The sequence below is a fragment of the Megalobrama amblycephala genome, linkage group LG14 (assembly GCF_018812025.1).
Source record: "Megalobrama amblycephala isolate DHTTF-2021 linkage group LG14, ASM1881202v1, whole genome shotgun sequence".
In the NCBI taxonomy this organism is placed as follows: domain Eukaryota; kingdom Metazoa; phylum Chordata; class Actinopteri; order Cypriniformes; family Xenocyprididae; genus Megalobrama; species Megalobrama amblycephala.
The window spans coordinates 16,760,875-16,779,088 of NC_063057.1; the positions used below are offsets into that span (position 1 = coordinate 16,760,875).

The 18,214-nt window shown below is 38.2% G+C and overlaps 2 long non-coding RNA genes across 5 annotated transcripts in view; both read left to right on the forward strand.

Annotated features, from left to right (window-relative positions):
• LOC125246256 overlaps nucleotides 1-18,214 on the forward strand; it is a 260,532-nt gene that overhangs the window by 206,318 nt on the left and 36,000 nt on the right. For 2 of the 4 annotated variants that reach the window (XR_007179802.1, XR_007179805.1), the window contains exons 5-6: nucleotides 13,997-14,047; nucleotides 17,000-17,105. This is a non-coding gene — a long non-coding RNA (uncharacterized LOC125246256). Of the gene's footprint in view, nucleotides 1-13,996; nucleotides 14,048-16,999; nucleotides 17,106-17,282; nucleotides 17,792-18,214 lie in introns of those variants that run through there. The other 2 variants (XR_007179801.1, XR_007179804.1) reach the window with 2 other exon arrangements.
• On the forward strand, nucleotides 7,897-10,296 carry LOC125246254. The gene is made up of 3 exons (XR_007179800.1): nucleotides 7,897-8,114; nucleotides 9,020-9,167; nucleotides 10,073-10,296. It is a non-coding gene; the product is annotated as an uncharacterized LOC125246254 (long non-coding RNA).

An 18,214-nucleotide genomic window follows, 5' to 3' on the forward strand; every position in this document is an offset into this window, starting at 1 on the left:
TATTTGATGGCGATGTAGTCATTTAAAGTTGACAAATTCAGTAAAATTCCATTAATTTTATTATTTAAATGAATGAATTTGAAATTAAATTATTTAAATATTCATTAAATATTAAAATAATAAATAAAATAAAAATGATTTATATCTGTGTCAAAATAATACAACTATCAAAGTAATTGCTTGCTCGAATTCTGTGTACACTGTAAAAAGAATTGTTGGTTTGACTTAAAAAAACTCAAAATTGAGTTCATTAAAATTTAAAATTTGAGTTGATACAATGACGGAGATTGGTTTATTCAGCAGAAACTCAAAATATTATGTTATCTGAACCACATTCATATCAAAGTTGATTTGACAAAAAAAAAAAAATGTTATTACAAATCATGAAAATATTTTTTTACAGTGTATAAAAACCTACGGTAATATTCAGGCTTGCAAAGTAGTAAAAAAAAAAAAAAGAAAGAACATAAATGGCTTTACTGTCATGTCCTCTATTGGTCATTGGAGATCTCCCATCAAGCAAGTGACGCCTCCCACTACCGCCACAATGACACAGTACAACAAGGATTCTCTTATTATAACTGATGAAGCTGTGACTGCATTGCTCATTATAATGGAAGAATCTTCAAAGTGGAAATGGGCTCTTTTCACCAAAAAGCCAAGACCTTCATTCCTACAGCAGCCATACTGAATATTAAAATTTCCCTCAAACGAACATGTTACATTGTTGCTATTGTTGGGTCTTCTTGTCAGAGGTGTAGAGTACCTGAAAACAATACTAAAAGTAGAGATACATCTTACAGTGAAAATAATTACAAGTTACAAGTCACCAATTCCATTACGACTTGAGTAAAAGCCAGTTTCAAAGACAAGGCTTATATCTAGTCCCAGACTAAAATGCATGTTTGAGCTGTCTTAACTGAAAGCAACTTGCACAGACATATCTTAAAATACACTATATTGCAAAAAAGGACACCCCACCAAATCATTGAATTCAGGTGTTCCAATCACTTCCATGGCCACAGGTGTATAAAGTCAAGCACCTATGAATGCAGACTGCTTCTACAAACATTTGTGAAAGAATGGGTTGCTCTCAGGAGCTCAGTGAATTCAAGCTTGGTACCGTGATAGGTTGCCACCTGTGCAATAAGTCCATTCGTGAAATTTCCTAACAAAACATTTCAATTTTCTGTTTATTCAGCTACAGCGATGGCATGGGATTTGATGGAATGACATGTGTTCTATTTCGGCAGCAGGGCATATTTGCAGTTTCTGCACGAGAGTGCCCTCTGGCTTTTAGATGGAGAAGCATGTACTACTGATCACAGAGCCGTATAGCTCTGACAAGCTGCGCATAAAATAATCGCAGCCTTTGCCAAATCGCAAGCGATAAAATTGCGATAAAATTGTGCAGCCCTATTTTGGACAATTTCATGCTCCCAACTTTGTGGGAACAGTTTGGGGATGGCCCCTTCCTGTTCCAACATGACTGCGCACCAGTGCACAAAGCAAGGTCCATAAAGACATGGATGAGCGAGTTTGGTGTGGAGGAACTTGACTGGCCTGCACAGAGTCCTGACCTCAATCTGACAGAACACCTTTGGAATGAATTAGAGCGGAGACTGCGAGCCAGGCCTTCTCGTCCAACATCACTGCCTGACCTCACAAATGCGCTTCTAGAACAATGGTCAAAAATTCCCATAAACATACTCCTAAACCTTGTGGAAAGCCATCCCAGAAGAGTTGAAGCTGTACTAGCTGCAAAGTGTGGGCCAACTCCATATTAAACCCTACAGATTAAGAATGGGATGTCATTAAAGTTCATGTGCACGTTAAGGCAGGTGTCCCAAAACTTTTGGCAATATAGTGTATGTCAGTGCCATTGTTTTCAAGATGCACACCAGTACTAAGGCACAAAGGCTACCTAAATGTCCTAATTGAACCAAGGCCTTCTCTTGGCTTAATAAAACTGGGCCTTAGAGTATCTGATTTTAACAGTACTTTAGTCATACTGTATGTAGGCTCAAAGATGTACTAGTCCTAAGAGACATGCCAGTGAAAAAAAAGAAACAGTTGATTTGTGAGGAGAGCAATCATATTTATCTCTAAAATCAAAATAAAACTGAATACCTCAATATTGCAATTGACACAACAGCCTCTTAAACATCTACAAACACTCAAGTCTCAGTTAAGCTCAAGTGCTCAAATGGGCATAGGCAAACAAAATCCTTCAAAAAGGTTAAATAAAATAATGTTAAGTAAAATTAAATTGTCAAAGCAGTTGATGTGCTGATTTTGGCCTTGACTGCAGCCACGTCCTCATCTCATATATTAAACACCTGCAAAACTACCTGCTAATGCACTCACATTCATGTATGATAGCCTTTTTAAGTTTTTGTGAGTAAGGGCAAAACAAACAAGATATAGTACCTTCAATGCCCTGTAGATGGCGATATCGCTTTTGTACCATAAATAAAATGCTGCAGAAAAAGTTAGGTGCCATAAAAAATGTAATGAGTAATTGCATAATTGATTGTATTGGAGTAAAGAGTACGTATTCAAAAATGTAGTGAAGAGAGTAAAAGTTGCTAATATCCTTGATAACTAATTACATATATACTCAAATACTTTACACCACTGCTTGTTGTACACAGAAGTCACAATCATTCAACAGCCACAGTAGAAACACAAATGGTGTTGCGTTAGCCAAAAGCCTGAGGTGCCTTTCCTGCCCCAGATTCTCAGCTTCAGGACTGGGTAGGGGAATAGATCAGATTAGTTAATTAGACAGATTTGAGCTTGTTAATTCTTGTCCCAGAGTCTTCAGACATGTTCCTCATCCATCTGGTAAATGACCCAAGAGAAGATGTGGTTTAATCGTCTCCCTCTCTCTGTACATCTTAATTAACTACAGATCCCTCCTCTTTACTGGATTTCAGCTGAGGGTTGAAAGCATATTTCGGATATGTGGGATTTTTTTTTTTTTTTTTTTTTTTCGCCTTGTGTCACAAAACATTCTGGTCTGACTCATAGCTCATGTACCTGTTTGGAGAAACACCTGTTAGAAACATGGCTATGTTCAGAACTGAGCAATAGCCTACTATAGCCTACTAGCCTTCCATACAGGCTATGCACAAAGTTGTCACATTATGTAACATAACTGTCTGCTCTCTAGTGGTTCTTGCGGTACTTTGATGCCATACACCGATTGGTCTGTGCAGCGCTGCTTCGAGTCCAACACACCTAATGTCTTTGAAACAAGTGAGTCATTGAATCATTCATTTTACAGATTCGTTCAAAAATGCTGATTCATTCAGGAATTGTTGCTTAGAGATGTGCAATGCTTGATTTGGAAATAATCAACAAGATAACTGGCAGTAGAGTTCTTCCTCCGTTTAAAAAAAAAAATCTTGTCTACACAAGCACTGTTTAAAAAGAAAACACAAAAACACGCTATAAGGCGCTGTCAAGAGCATGCCAAACCAACAGGTGGCGATATAACCCTAACCGTAAACCCAAGTTGGCCAATCAGAAGCCTGAAAAAAAAGGTTATTACCAGTTCTGGTAGGCTAACAACATGTAAACAACAAAGGAAATAACAGCGCACACTGCAATGTCACAAGCCAAAATCTCCGGCTTCACCGGCTACATGGCAACTGCAGTTTCTGAAAATCTTCAACCTGGCAGGAGTTTTCTAAAAGGTTCAATTTCAGTGACCTGATACTGCGTGTGTGTGTGTGTGTGTGTGTGTGTGTGTGTGTGTGTGAACGAACGGCCAAACAGCATAGAAAAAGCTGCGGTTTTGAAAATACCTGTGTTTGTGTGGACAGGGTCTTATTATTAGCTTGTTTATTGAAGTGATATATAAGAACACTGGCAATTATGCCATTTTTCTGAATGTCAGCATGGCTGTGATTACCTGTGTCACTCAGGCACTGTTGCTTGTGTGATATTGCTTAAATATTTAATAGTATTTTTAAAAGTAACTTCATTACTGAAGCTACAAATTTCCTACTTTTTGAAGCCACTGTATATGTTGGTTATAAATGCACATTTTATCCAATACAATACAAAATAGTGACTATGTATTTTATAAAAGTATAAACTCTCTGACACCCTGATTGTGTCCGGCTGTGTCATCTGCATCTTGTAGAGTAACAGCTGGGCAGGGAGGAGGTCCGGGTAGACCACTGCGATGCCACCTCACACCAAACCCTCCTTCCTAACCAGGCTAATGAGTTCTGATGCTAAACGTGCACAATGGCAGGGTAATTTTGCAAAGAGACAAGAGGCAGGGGCAAGGAAACGTTTACTTATTTAAATGGAAAGGTCATTACTGCAGAGACACAGAGGGCCTTTGACAAATGAAGTCAAAGCCACTTAATGTCCGTTCTTCGAGCGAATGACCGTATAATACATAAAACCACACTCAACTGCTTTGGGGCTCAGTACAGGCGCTCAGGGCTGGCACACTGAACTTCCTTCCACTATGGTTCCCAGAGATAAAAATGAATTGCTCCCTCATGTTTAATTTTTCATTATATTGTCATTTTACACTAAACAGCGTAAAAGATTTAATTTAATGAAAAGGTAATGTGTTTTCTCTTCGCTGTTTGAGTAATTAGATTGGTAAGCCGTCATTAGCACTGTATAACTGCATAACACACACAGCCATCAGGCAGGGAGAGAATTGACTTCTCACCATATACACACTCTTAGCTATAAAAATGAGGACATGCCTATTTATACTTCTATTGTTTTTATATACAGCTAATTATAACAGCTGACTACAGTCCCAGACTCATAATACATTTGGACAAACAGAAATTCGCATAACAATGTCTATACACATTTTACAACCATTTGTCGAGACGTCTACGTAAATATTAGACTTTTTGAATGTATTCTTTGTGGATCTATTTCACGTTACCTCTTTCCTAAATAGTATGTAAAAACAAAGACCAACTGATAGGTCACTTTCATTAGACGGTCTGTGCTTTTTAGACCCTAGGCCCTTGAACATTCATTTATTTATTAATAATCCACAACAGTCTGAAAACAACAGTAAATTCAAAATCTGGTCTTTGTATTCATTCGACACTTTAGTACATTTCAAACTGAAGTTAAAACTAATTATCATCTAGACACGGCTCATAAAACAGACTGATTTTTTCAGGACATCTGGTCACCCTATATCCAATCACTGCACAACCGGATGAGTATAGTATTGGAGGGATTCTCCTGCTCTTTCTCTCTCTCTCTCTCTCTCTCTCTCTCTCTCTCTGATGCTTGTGCTGAGTTTCCTCGGGCATTGATACTACAGCTGTCGCATAGGACATTTCCACCCGTTACATGCCACGCATACACACATATGGAGCACATGGTGGTCACACATGTTGCCCCACAGGAAACACGTGCCAAGGGTTTGTTTTAGATGCTGCTGATGGTTTTCTGTGTGTATGTGTTCGGGGATGCCCATCGACCAGCTATGAGGTAAAATAGGATGTTTTTTTTATGAGGGAGAAGGGAGTTCCTTCTCAGCTGCTTTTTTATTTGTCAAAGAATCTAGACAAGAATGTCTCATTCTGTCACACTCCAAATCCCAAGGCTTGGCTGAGCAGAAATAACACTGCTTATATTCCTAGAATTTGAATTGTAACATTTGAATGCATTATAGCTCTCCATATGGCAGAAAATCTTTTTTTTTATTTGTTTTTGCAATGGAAAATATTGCTACATTTTCATCTTTGACTAATGTCTCATGTTCAGAAAATATACGTGACCTCTTTTTCTACATAAAACGGCATTTACAATCTGTCCAAGACAGAATATTCTATGGAAAAAAAGTTGACTTTTTAATTCATTTTTTTAAGATGATATGTGGGTCATTGACAAATAAGGTTTTTAAAAGTAAAACATATTAGAGATTAATTTTGAAGTTTTATTAAGTGTTAACAATTAGATTATGTGGTTTTTATAAACAATTAACACTGTTTTTGTCATTTTTTGCAAGATGGACAAAATTTGTCACCAAAAAAGCCAAAATTTCGGTTTTACCGAATTACACTTTTGGTTATACCAAATGACGATATTTTTAAACAATGCTAACAGACTGATATTTAGCTAGCTAGCTAACAAAAGGACAATCAAACATTTTATATTTAGTACAAGTTTTAAAAATATTAACATTTTCAAATAGTTAAAAGAGAGTTAGATCCTTTGAAGGTGTCTGAATGATGTCACATCCTGACCACATGACTTGATCCAAAATGGTCCCTCCGAATGATATCAATGAAATTCATTTTTCCGGACATTCTTTCTCATAACAAAGCAACGACTTCTACACATAATTTTAATACCATTTTGCACTATGTTGATATATGATATTATAAAATCATGCCAGAATAAAAAAAATATATACATTTATTACATTTTAAGATGTTTTAATCACAAATGAAATGGCTGTATTGGCCTTTGGACGGTTAAACCGAATGACCTTTTGACACTTCAAAATCTTTAAAATACCTTTATATGGAGCAAAATATAATTAAAACCTTTTGGATTCAATAAAAGAGATCTAGTTGTACTACCTTACATACTTTGGATGTCATAACATTTTTTTTATTATTATTAAGGCCAAAAAAATGACCCATCATGTCATTGACCCATGTCCACTTTCTTAAATGTCTTTTAGGAGTTTAATGTGGTTACAGAGATCAACTCAAAAGTGTTTATCTGAGGTTAGAGTGTCCTAATGGAAGAGAGGTCAAAGTCGATAGTTGAGAGCCTTTAGGCTGCTAATGCACAAGCTACCGGTACCATCCATTCAATTACATGCTCTTGTATCTGTCTGCTATTCAGAGAGATGATTAGAAATCACTTACAGAGTGATGCTCCGGGCCCTTCGTTGACCACTGATTAAAGTCTCTACTGTCCAGGGCCACGGTCATGACCTTTGCTCTGCCAGCTCTTGATTATAGAAAATCAACTAGCTAAAAGATGCTTATAGTGAAGTGCAATATAGGGAAAAAACATTAAAAATAAAAAAAATCCATTCCCAAGCTACCATTTACTCTAATTTGCAAAGAGTTCAAAGGAAGTGACAATCAACGTCAGCCATTAACTAATGGGAGGAGGACTAGGAATGCTTACCTGCTATTGACAGAAATTGTAAAGACCTTCAGAGGAAAAGCCATAGAGATTGAGGAAAAGAATAGAGCCATCACACTTTGATGCTGAGAACAGGTGAGTTCATCTCTGATGCAACGAAAAAGGAAAGTGATGGCCATTTGATGTAATCCTTTTTCTTCTATTGAATCATTCCTGATAATTTCCCTATATTATTAAATTAGAATGCTCTTAATCTGTGGAACAGGACTGGTTGTATTTTGGATTAGAGGTAATCTAATTTATTCACTCTAGAGAGCTGTTGTTCTCCCTCCCTGGAGAATGTTAAACTTTCCAGACCTTAAAAATGAGCAGCCATTTCAAACAGTAGGCAAAAGCATCTGGCACACAGGAATATTATCATATCAGCAAGAAAACAAAGATACCCCATTAAAAGTCAAGCCAGTAATACACTGAATATTTGCAACAAGATAGAAATTAGCTATAATCTAACCATCAACTCGCTTTGGCTGGAATCAATGGCATATGATGCAAAACATTAGTAGGTTTCAACACATTCTTGCAGATGCTTTCAAGATCACAACTCATTTTTACTATTTTGACAACACAAGCCACATAATCTTTGTGACAACTCAACAGCATTTGCAGCAACAATACAGAATAGATCACAAAGGCAAAAACAAACAATTTTTTTGAGACAATGCAGCACTGGCACAAAAAAGACATTTCTGTCGACTGGCCCAAAACTCTCTCATACTTGCCCTACACTGTAATGAATTGCTGTAAAAATTACAGCAATATTTTACAGCCGATGGCTGTATTTTAATAATACAGCATATTGCTGTAAATTGCAATGAATTCCGGGGGCGTGGCGGTTTGAATCAAATTTACAGAATATTGCTGTAAATTTCAAATATACAGAGGCATTGTGGGATCTCCAACGGTCAAGATTCGAGTAGCAGCAAGAGGAGTGATTTACAACTGTGGTAAGTGACTTATTATTTCATTTCCCCCTCAGTCTTTGGTAAATATGTATGTATTTACATTCGCAATTCATATTGGTAACCCCGGATTGACGCATCCTCCGTCCGCGGGGCGCGAAGCAGACTTGCGCGGGGTTTTCCTCAGCGCGATCGCGGTAGGATCTCACACATTCCCCGGCGCTTTAGCATAGCGGCTGTGGGCCGAAAATTAATAATTAGAAACAGTTGGAATTCACGAGAACTTTGTGTTCATCAGCGCACTTGGTCGTGATTATTTTATGGCATAAATCACATTTGTACAGGCAGACAGTCATCTGTTAACACGGGCCGAAACGAAAAAGCCTCGCGACGCGATCAGGCCGCTCACGGAGGATGTGTCACGCAAAATGGTGCTGCTTCATGCTGTTAACGTAACCAATGTGATGTATTTGTGGACATTTGCTAACTTAAGGTAATGCAAACACTTTAACATCTCTGTTTGATTTCAGTTTGCCTTGTATAGTTAATGTATTAACGTACCATTACGAAAACAAATCTTTTTTAACTTGAAATGAAATGTGCTATTTACAGATATGAACAAACTGATCATCCTGTACTTGTCTTTTAGATGTACATTTTATATCTATTGAGGCCTTTAACACAACTACAAACTATTTGTTTCTCAACTAGATTAGACATTTATTTTTTAGGGTGAATGTTTTAGATGTCTCTCTATTTGACCCTGGCAAACAAATTAGTTAAATAAGGTGTTGATTAGTGGGACATCTAAAACTTTCTGGGAGGTAAGTATTCAGGACTGGAGTTGTAGGCTAATACTGCTCTACCACATGGTATAATTTCATAAACATGATTACATGCCTCAAAAGCTAAAACCAATCTGAATTCCTGACCCTTTATGCACTTTGTAGGTATTTATCTGGAGAGAGGAACAAAGACGAAAGGAAAAGTGCCATCTAAAACAACAGGCAGACAGTTCAGAAGAAACGGGTTGCGTTCAACCTACATGTGGCCACTCTTCTGTGCAAAGTGATGGATTTTCAGTGGAATTTCTGAAATGTAAGAAATACACACACACACCAAGATCTATTTTTCCTTTTATTATATACTTTTATTATTCTATATCTGTATCTGACTGTATCTATCATCCCTCTATCAGTCTCTTAGGGTGCGTTCACACTTGTCATGTTTGGTTCGATTAAAAGGAACCCTGGTGTGATTGCTCGGTTAGTGCGGTTCATTTGAACATATGTGAACGCTGCCATCCGAACCCCGGTGCGCACCAAACAAGCGGACCGAGACCGCTGAAAAGATGGGTCTCGGTCCGCTTCCAAATGAACTCTGGTGCGGTTCGAATGATATATGAACGCAACACGGACCAAAGACATGTAACCGAACCAAAAAAAGGAAGATGAGACCGTAAAAAGGACAGAAACCTCACGCATGTCGGTTTTTCTCGTCATAGACGCGAGTTTGCTCATCACAGGCATCAGACGCGCATCTCCACACAGCAGATCGTTTGTGTGTGTGACGGATGGATTCCTGCCGGTGTTTTGACTGCCTTACACATTTTATAAGCTCTTCACTAGTTCCCAACTGGCCAAAATACCATCACATGCAGGCTACGCCCCGCTACGCACACACAACGAGCGCATTTACCTCAGCAAACAGCATTGTTTTGGATGTTCGGTAAGTTCCATCTCAAAATAGGCAATACGTCATAAAATCCGACCAATCACGTTGTGAATGTATCCCTGTGCCTTTAGGTTCGGTATCTTTTGGTTCGGTGATAAAATTGCCAATCTGAACGCTAACCGGACCAGGACTAAATGCTTTTTTTTCTTCTTTGGTCCGGACCAAATGAACCAAACAAACCGAACTACAAGTGTGAACGCACCCTTAAAGTATTATGTTTTGTAATATATCTAATGTATTGTCCTCTTTGTTCCTTTCAATATTTCTAGCCTCTCTTTGAATCCTGGGATGGAACATCATCTGGAGCAGAATTGTTCTTTTTTGATCAAGTTTGTTGGACTTGTTGTTTGGCCATGTTGGTATGTTCATGAAGTGATAAAAGTGATGTGGGTTTTAAGAAATGTTTTTATATGACCCTGTTGGTCAAGTTATAGTTATAATTGTATTTCTTTGTGTGAAGGGCCATGATGGCCAATAAGTAATTTAAAAACATTTTCATGATACAATTTTGTCCCTTTAAAAAATAAAATGATTTTCTAAATAAAAAATAAATTCAAAATAATACACCTTTTATGGCATTTTTTTAATGTAAATTTGAAAGATATATTTATTACATTTTGACCTGTTTTTCAAGATTAAGAAGCATCAAATATATATATATTTTTTTGGGAGGGGGTGAATTAAGTTATGCATTATACAACACTTTATGCAGTTAAAATTTGTTTAAAGTTTATGCAGTTAATAGATTAAATTTAAAATTCAGCTCCCAGTCATTAAGTGAGCAATAGGGAAAATATATTGTATACTGCATTTTACATATTCTACTTGACTAAACTACTTGAATGTGTGTATTTGCTATTTAAAGAAGTATGTTAAATGCAGTATACAATATATTTTTTTGTAAAAATGCAGTATACAAAATATATAAATTACTGTAAATTTTACAGTAAAATACTGGCAGCAGGGTTGCCAGCCAGTTACTGTAATTTTTACAGTAGTGTTTCTGTAATTTAATTTACAGAATTTTACTGTATTCTCGATTACAGTAAAATTCTGTAAATTAAATTACAGAAACACTACTGTAAAAATTACAGTAACTGGCTGGCAACCCTGCTGCCAGTATTTTACTGTAAAATTTACAGTAATTTTTTAACAGTGTAGGCTCTTAACAAAAAAACAATGTTCAAGGCTCAGTAATAAACCCTAGTTTACTGAGATACCGTTGGACTGCGAATGGCAGATGCAGACATTGCTGGTGCATTAAAGGAAAAATTCATCATTTACTCACCCAATCCAGATCCTTATGACTTTATCTTCTTCAAAGGCTGCTTTAAAACCTCTAGATTCCTACATCTGGCAGTTGATCATGGAGTATCAGCAGTCTTATCCAATTAGCCGAGTCTATTTGTGACAGTGTTCATGTGGTTCTCCTGCTTTGCGTTTCAGCATTCTGTCCATGTCGTCATTGTGTGACCCTTAACCCGGCTGTCAGTGCTCAGTAATTCATTTTGATTTCATATCCCTACTGCCACATTCCGTCCGACAATCAAGTTAAACGACACCTGCAATTGACCGCCAACCCCAGAGCATGAAAGGAGAGGGGCATCCTGTGAACAGATGGGGCTTGAATAGATTGGTGTCCGATCAGCTTTAAACATTACATCAAATTACACTACATTACTATCCTGTGCTCCCAGATGTGATTATCATACAAATGCATGATTGCTCGTAATGCGCTCATGAACAGGCGGGAAAGGATTCCATTTTTGTGCAAAGTCAGAGCCAGAAAGCATTTTAGCTTTATCTGACTCGCATATGGCTTTCAGTCAGGAAGGGAGAGAGTGAAGGCAGGCTGCTTGGAGGTTGCGCTCGGTATGATGAGGGTCTTTTTGGATGTGGTGGAGTGCTGGTGAAAAAACCCGAGATGACAGGTTTAGGGAGATAAGAGCAGGCACCAAGTGACAGTTCGGATGTCAAAAGCAGCTGTGCATGACCCAACATGCTGCATGAGTCTCCACCAAATAACCTCGCTTATCTTTTGTTCCTGCCATCAGAAGAATGCCAAAAGAGACCAGTTTGTTTTTTCCCCTTCTTCTCCCTCCCCTTTTGTCTCCAAAGAGAGTAGTGTCTTTCAGTTGAAGTAGAGATTTCAAACTCCTCTCCTGAAAGGCCATCTTCCTGCAAGTTCAGCTCCGAACACCTGGACCACCTAATCAAGGACTTCAGGATTACTCTACAATTACAGGCAGGTGTGTTGGAACAGCAGGATGGCAGTCCTCCAGGAGTAGAGTTTGACAAAAGACAGAGGTGTTTCTTAATCCAAACGCTTTGTTTGTCATCCATGCTCAGTTATTTCAAACCAATCACATATCTTTACACCTAGACACTTTCAGTCCACATGGGATTCAAACCCATGATCCTTGTTATCCAGGCACTGGATTTTTACCGCTTTACCATTTGTGTTTTATTTCAACAAGCAAAACCTCTTCCCCCCAACATTTGGGTTGTTAGAGAAAATATATAAAATTTCAAAAACAAATAAAATATTAATACAATAATCTATGACTAATGAGCTTAAGATAGCAACAAGTATTATGCAGTTAAAGGTGCAGTGTGTAAATTTTAGCAGCATCTAGCGGTGAGGTTGCGAATTGCAATAGAGAAGCTACGGTGACCAACACAGGACAAATATATCATGGATACTGTTGCATCTGAGACAGCAGAGAGTAGCTAGTCAAGCAAACGCACTCTGTAGAGCAGTTTGTCCGATTAGGGCTGCTGTAGAAAAATGCCGGCGCAAACATGTAAGGGGACCCCCGGTGTATGTAGATATAAATGGCTCATTCTAAGGTAATAAAAACATAACGGTTCATTATGTAAGGTCTTTATACACCACTGAAAACATAGTTATGTATATTATATTGCATTTCTGTCAATAGATCCTCCTAAAATGTACACATTGCACCTTTAAATCTCAAAATTATTCATATATCAGAGTTGTGTGAGGTGGAGGTCTGTGTCGACACAGGTATATGTAGCTGCCTGACGTGTACATATGAGTAGAATCGCTCTAGATCGAGGGGTCGAGGGTCTGTCCATGGTGGAACGCATTTCAAAATGGTGGCAGGGATTCGCCCAAGGGAAGTGCTTTGGGAAGTTTGCGAATCTGTGTCTAAAAGCAAACTGGAATGCACCCACTGATAATTTAAGCTGCCAATGGAAGCCGTATCAACCTTCTATTGTATTTGTTGTTGTTTTTTCTTGCTCGTCCTCCCCTAGTGGTACCGCAGTGAGTCACATGACATTCCATCTGCTGATTGGAAATCCTTCATGACTGGTAAACTTCCATTCATGAAAGCTGTTTACCCTTTGAGTTTTCATCGTAGACCTTACAGAACTCAGCATACCCAATCCAGAACCTGTATAGCCTGAATCTGAATGCTCTTTGCTGACTTAGGGCTCTCAAACCAATATTTACACATTACAGAGAGCTTCCTGAAATGGCAGAAACTCCTTGTAAAGCTAAGGGTGTATGTCTCTAAGGTGCTTGAGGCCCCATTGATGTGAAGGACCTTTGGAGTGGACCACTACCATATGTTCAGGATATCAAACCAATACCATCTCCCTCAGCTACTTTTATAGATTTCTGGGTTAAACAAATGTTTCCAAAGCTAATATGCTTTAGACTTTGGGGCCTTGAACTTCTACTGTATACAGCTTCTTTGGCTCTTGTGAAATGAGCTCATATAATGCTTGTCATAAGCAGATACTTTGTTTCATATTAACTGAAACGCTTCATAGCCAAGAGAGAGGGGAAAAAAAGAAGAAGAGAGGGTTGGACAGAAAAGCGATTTGTCGCAGTTGGTGTAGCCATGGTGATGAGAAGAAATCTTTTTGCTCCAAACTGAGACAGCAGCCTCTTGCAGATGACATTTTCTATGAAAAAATAAACTCAAGCAATGCCCTTTACCATTAGTGAAACAGGGCACACAAAGAAACACAGGCTACATTGACTTACCCTGACATCCTTTATCAGATTTGTCTCTAACTAGTGTGTGAGAAAGATGTTTAAAATATTTGGCAGGTCAAACATGTGTGCTAATATTTTGTTGTCAGAATACAACCCAAAAACACACTATGCTATGGAGGGGTAAAGAAAGGACCATCCTTTGACAAATTATTCTCTCCTACAGGTGTGCAACAGGAAGAGATGGAGATGAGGATAAAAAGAGAATATGTTTCAGGTACACAAGTCTACAGGGAAACTCATTCACACATTAACAAGATTTCCTGGGGGAAGTTAAAGACTACTGTGAAGGCACCCACCCTCAACACACACGGGAACCATCACTATCTGCAATGAAGACAAATGGCTCATCTAGTTAGACAGCCCCGCAGCCATTCTGGGTATGATTAGGCATAAAGAAACGACATGAAACAAGACAGACTCTCTTATGGAAAACACAAACACCTGTGTCATTAACTTAATGTGTGAATCAGCTCTTCAGCTACACACAGAGCATGTACAAATGCACGGAAGGAAAAAATATTTAATTGTACAGTGCAACTGTAAAATTACAATACTAATATTTATTTATGTCTCGGTATCATCAAGCTTTATTTTGGCAGAAAACTGCAGGGAGCCCTTTGCTTCCTATTACACGAATCTTGTGAAATTGGTGGCCAACACTGCATTGCAGCAGATTTACCATGAATGGAGCCAAGCAAAGACACTGAAAACTCTGGATCATGATCTTCACATGTAAATTAACACACTGCACTTATATGTATTTAAATAATTCACACCCTTTGCAATTTGATAACCGCATTAAGACATATCGCAAGTTTGAATTAATTTGAATAATCTTTCAGCCATAAAGCCAAGGCTGCTTGTAAATCAGTACAGAATTCTAGACCAGTGCTTCCCAAACCTTTACACATTTTCAGTGGTGGACAGAATATTTTTTTTACTTTGTTTCTGTATGTAAGAAAATTTTTCAAGTATTCTTTATCGGAGTATTTTCATTTTTACTGTTTCAATACATTACAAAGCAAAATACTTTTTCCTTGTTATTTTAAACTGAAGAAAGCGTCACCTGCTCAGAGACGGTGAATGGCAACAAAGTACCGCGAGAGCGATTTAAGAGCAGTGGGCTCCGTATGCTTTCGAATAGATCTCGCGGTACTTTGATCTCCTCTGCGCAACGCTACTTCAAGTCAAACAAACCAACGAGGCAAGATCCTCGAACTCGAGTGTGCGCGCGACTGATGGCGCGAAAAGTAAGTCACCAATGCAGTTTTGGGATTTATAATTGTAAATGAAAATCATATTAAGGTCACGACTGTCAGTTGCTTGTGAATTAAATCTGCTGTTTTAGCCCATTTATGAAATGCTTGAATGTTGACGTCCACTTTTGTATTACAACCGTCTGAACGGGGTAACGTTAGGTTTTAGGTAAGAAAACTAAATATATGGTTAAAATAACGCAAATTAATGTCCATACATCTTCCCCGCTGCCGTATGTTGTAAAACTGGCATGTTTGCATAGCGTTCTTCCTAATACAACACATTGTGACGTCTTTTTATGTTGTATGGTAATATTTGTCAACACATTTTGTTTTTCCTCATTTCTTATTTTCTCTTGTTTATCAGTAATGATCGGAAGTAGTTAAGTTATCAGAGTATGACAAGTTATAAAACGTGTTCTAACTTGCAGATCAATACATATTAAGTGTCTGCATAATCTTCCTTATTGACTAGTGCTGGCTACTTGAAAATTTATAATAATTCACAGTGATGTCAGACTGAGCTGTAAACTAAGCTCTTTGTGTGTCTAGTATAGGTTACCCCCTTCCCTCCACACATATTTTGAGCAGCAGGATGGAGTACATTAATTGCAAAGTAAACATTCATTAACCAGTATTTTTATACAAATAAAATTGAAACGGAGTACTTAAAGGGTTAGTTCACCCAAAAAATTAAAATAACGTCATTTATTACTCATCCTCATGCCGTGTCACACCCGTAAGACCTTCGTTCATCTTCAGAACACAAATTAAGATATTTCTGTTGAAATCCGATGGCTCAGTGAGGCCAATGACATTTCCTCTCTCAAGATCCATTAATGTACCATTATAAAGCGACGAGAATATTTTTGGTGCACCAAAAACCCCAAAATAAGGACTTGTATAGTGATGGCCGATTTCAAAATGCTGCTTCATGAAGATTTGGAGCATAATGAATCAGTGTGTCGAATCAGCAGTTCGGAGCGCCACAGTCACGTGATTTCAGCAGTTTGGCAGTTTGACACGCAATCTGAATCATGATTCGACACGCTGATTCATAACGCTCCGAAGCTTCCTGAAGCAGTGTTTTGAAGTCGGCCATCACTAAATAAGTCTTTTTAAGTCAGTTTTTTTGGCGCACCAAAAATATTCTCGTCGCTTTATAATATTAATATTGAACCACTGTACTCACATGAACTGATTTAAATATGTTTTTAGTACCTTTATGGATCTTGAGAGAGGAAGTGTCATTGCTGGCTATGCAGGCCTCACGGAGCCATCGGATTTCAACAAAAATATCTCAATTTGTGTTCCGAAGATGAACGGAACGGCATGAGGGTGAGTAATAAATGACATTATTTTCATTTTTGGGTGAACTAACCCTTTAATACTTTTACTGAAGTAATATTTTATTATGGTATCTGTACTTTTACTCAAGTACTTGATTTTAGTCGAGACTACAAGACCTGAATTGGGTAACATCTCAAATTTGCAGTGGAGAGAGGCCTCCAGGACAGGTTCTAGACATATTTTTTAACTTCAGTTCTTTACTATAGGGCAGTATTTTGAGGATGGTGCTTTTTGAGCCCTCGAGAGATGGAGAAGTAGGAGTAGAGAAGGAATCTTCATATTAAATATTGATGTAACAGGAACCCCTCAAGTTCTCACAGAAGAAAACCGTTTGCAATTCTCAACACTGTTGTTCAGGAAAGGACTGGGGAAAGAGAGTATGATGGGAATTTTGTCAGCTCCACTTTATGTTCAACAAATAGCACAGCAGTGGTGCCTTCTATATTTATTTGGGGTTACCCACTTCAGGTTCCACATCCAGAGTTGCCCACGCTGATTCCATCTTACAGTTAAGATTACATGAATTTCCTTCTTGTTACATAAACTTTTTTTCCCCGCAGAGGCAGTCACGGTGTAGGTGTATCCATAACCCGAGTGCTCTCCGGAGACATGACGAAATCGTGGAACCTTTGGTGTAACAACTGGCACGTACTCACAAACATGCAAGTTAGTAGCCTTTTTTTGTTGTTGTTCTTGTGCCAAAATCATGCCTTGGGCTAGAGCACTTGCTGCTGGTGTCCCTCCACACATAATGAATGACCCTTGAACAAAGATTTTGCACCACCTCTGATGAACATGTCACATGACAACCATATGTGCATGTGTGTCTTTGACTCTCAATAGAGGACCGAATCCGTCAAGGTCTATTGCTTCTTTTGAAAGTCCAGTTTTATAATGGAATCTGCTGATATGTGACATGAACGCAGGGATGTGGATGAATGAACAGAGATAAACAGGTGTCCAAATGTCTCAAAGTGGCCTAAAAAAACTCCTGATGACCTTGGGAAGATAATACAGGAACGGAACCATTCAAGTCGGCATCAAACAGAAGTTGTGATCGTCTTTTCTTCCCGTATAGCTGAGTAAAACGGGTGTTACTTGATTTTGTTCATTGGGGATTGATTGAATGGTTGTGGTGTCCTATGTCACGTCATGTGAGTGACAGGTTTTCCCGTCCTCGCGCGAGTCAAGAGATGTCGTTGCTAGAGGGATTCAAAGTTATTTTGATTAAAGATTATAAGGGCACGTGAATTAAAATAAATGATGTGCACGGATAAATCATTTGTAATAAATACTGCAATATTCCATAAAAAAATAAGAATGGTCACTTTTGATTTCATGGGCTCTTAAAGCACACAAAACAATACCAAAACTTGAGACTTTTCATATTTGAAAGAGGATTTTAAGGTTACTTTTGCTTAGTTGTGTAAAAAGCACCAACATGTCATCAAATGAGAAAAGGTGTGCAGGGTTATGAGTCAGTCAGTCATGCAGTGTACCCTTAGTCTTTTAACACATCTGTGGAAGACATGAAGAGTTCATTTACGTGTATTCTTTCGGAAGGGGATACGGCTCGTTTAAAGCAGGGTAATTAGAGGGCTACCCTGTGTGTCAATGATGAGGATGAGAAGAAAGGGAAGCTGATTGGAGAGCACTCATTCCAACACTTCCTGTCTGAATGCTTGCGAAAACGGAACCCATCTGTTTAAACAATGCACAATTACCAGCATTTAAACAGCTAAATTCGTTAAAGTGATTAGTCCTGTGTTTACCAT